Here is a 2,850-nt window from a genome sequence, read left to right as displayed (position 1 = left end):
GTACTTATTTTCAGCCCGTCTAGCTTGTTTTCTCTTGTTTAAGGGACACTATAATGTTTATCAAGTAGTTGCGTCCCTTTGCACTTTTTGAATACATTATATTACACACACACACACACACACACACACACATATATATATATATATATATATATATATATATATATATATATATATATAAAGTATTTGGTTTATATTTTTGTACATATCTGATGCAATCTGTTTTCTGCACAGGTTGGGACTCCAATTTGTATTCATCAAAAGGATTTCAATTTCATATTGATATTGGACGAATTTCTTCGATTGAAAATAACCATAAACCTGTGGATAGTGCAAAGAAAGGGCATAAGGTTGCAATTAAGGTATGTGTTTGTTTGAATCACTGATGCTTTGAATACCCTCTGGTTGTCTGAGCATGATTTGTAATGTCAAATTTGATGCTTTAGAATTTGTAATGCAACGATTACAGTCTGGTGGAGGTTGGCTGATATTTGTGTTTTTACAGATAGTTGGCTCCAACTCTGAGGAGCAGCAAAAGATGTTTGGTAGACATTTTGATGTTGAGGATGAATTAGTGAGCCACATCTCATGGAGGTCCATTGATGCACTTGAAGCTAATTATGGGGTGAGTGGTTAATTGATTCTCGCCCACAATTTTCTTTACTATGGATTTTGTTGCAATTGTTGTTTACTGTTACTTCAAAATATGCAGGATGATCTGTCCAAAGACGAGCGGGAGGAGTTGGTTCAGAAATTGAGCATTCTTTTCAAGATACGATGAAGATTGCATTGCTAGAGTTGCTTTTCAAGATCCAAGGGGCTTCATCATTTTTTTTTTCTTTTTCTTTTGTGTGATTAATAGAAGGTTTTTTAGGCTTTGAGTGGTAATTTGATGAGGTATATGAATTTTCTCATGATTTTATTATAGTACTCGATGAAAAGGCACATGCTTGTATATGATATGAAATGTTATGGAATTTATACAATGGAATGACATGAAAAGTCATGAAATGTTTATGAAATGTTATGTGTGAGTATGTGATATTGATGTAGCGGAAGACTTGACCAAAAGATAAAACAAGCCATGCATTAGACTTGAAGAACGATAAACTCCGCAAAGTATTTTCGAGAAATTCTCATAATTGTGTCTTTTACATCACAGACACACACGCACGCGCGCACACACACATATATATAGAAGATAAATATTTGTAGAGAAATTAAACATTCTCTTTAGCCTTTAGCTTGGGGTCACTATTAAATTTTAAGATGATCGATCATTATTGAATTTTGATCTATTGGTGATTTTAGATGCCACATCTTATTTAGAATGACTCTAGGAGGACTCTCCTTATATCATTACTCAATGGAAATATACAATATACTTATCCTATTTATAAGTAGTTTCACGTTATTACCAACCGTTTTGAATGATGATGACCTCTTTTGTTTATTACTAGGATTTGAGATGAGGGGAGACAACTAAGAAAATGAAAATATTTAAGGATAAAAAATTAATTTTGAGGGTTAAACTCGAGAAAAAAAAAAAAAAAAACATAAAATTTAAGAAAACTTTAAAAATTTTTAGGAATTTTTAGAAAATTTAGGACAGACTTCTGTTCCCCGAAAGGCAAGGGTAGTTCCGTCCCCGACTTCAACATAGTAACACTTTAGATAATTTACAAATTCATGAGACATGCTATAACTTCAACCAAAAGTCACCCCAAAACAACCTTTCATTTAAATCAAACTACCTTTTGTTCTTTTTCTTTTTCTTATTTTTCATCCCCAATAAAAAAATAGTGTTTAAACTAAACTTTGTTATCCCACGCATGCATGGTAAAGGGTTTAGACCATGCAATATATATATATATATATATATATATAGCAGTATATATATATATATATATATATATATATGTGGCTTTGTATTCGACATCCAAATGACAAAAACTTCAAGAGAATTAAAGAAGCTATGGATGGTTATGGTATGAGTATGAGGAGAATTGTATTGGTGATGATGATGATGTTAATCATGCCTATATCATCCTCTCTCCATCCCCATCCTCCTTCTCTCCCTCCTCGCTCGACATTTCCCCTTGCCGCCCCTCTCTCTTCCCCTTAGAGTGATGCTTTCTGTAACTCAATAAAACCAATATGTTATGCAATCTGTGCAATGAAATACATGAGATTTTGAGGAATTAACCTTTATGGAAAAGCTTTAAAAGATCCCCAAGAGGTAGCTCAATCAGTTGGGATCATACTTAATGAAGTGGAGGTCACTAGTTCGAATCTCCCTCCCCCCCTCTTTGTGCGGACATGTCAAAAAAAAAAAAAAAAAAATAGCTTTAAAAGAATGTATGCATCTTAAATGTAATCATGAATAGCTGCACTCTTTGTAAACTCCAACTTAGAGCAAGGTAATTCTCTCTTTCTATCATTCTCACTTCACCAACATAGATTTAAACTATTACATGTAGTTTTTACAGAAGAAACTAAATGTTAAATCACCAATTATCCCGGAATATTATATGTGAATGACGGAGACAAGGTTCAAACTCACAACTTTTTGCTTTGATACCATGTTAAATCAGTGCTTATTCTAAAATGTAAAGATGATTGAAAGTGATCGATTTAATAGTTTAACTAATATTTTAACACTGCCTTTCAAGTGTGCGTTTAAACGATCCTCCTTAATAAGTGAAATCTAACACGTGAAATATTTAATTGAAATGGCAGGTAAATGACAGACAAGATTTGAGATTAGGACCTTTGACTCTGATACCATGTTAAATTAACATTTATCCTAAAGGTTTGAGCTATATTCCCTTGGTTTTTGAGATAATATGT

General features: G+C 32.7%; 1 pseudogene; it reads left to right on the top strand.

Annotated features, from left to right (window-relative positions):
* Positions 1–781, top strand: part of LOC132164406 (eukaryotic translation initiation factor 5B-like) — a 13,462-nt pseudogene extending 12,681 nt beyond the window's left edge.
* Positions 782–2,850: the final 2,069 nt, after the last annotated feature.

The sequence above is a fragment of the Corylus avellana genome, chromosome ca10, assembly GCF_901000735.1.
Source record: "Corylus avellana chromosome ca10, CavTom2PMs-1.0".
NCBI lineage: Eukaryota > Viridiplantae > Streptophyta > Magnoliopsida > Fagales > Betulaceae > Corylus > Corylus avellana.
The sequence above is the reverse complement of the archived record's forward strand: the minus strand, read 5'-3'. Positions and strand labels throughout refer to the sequence as shown.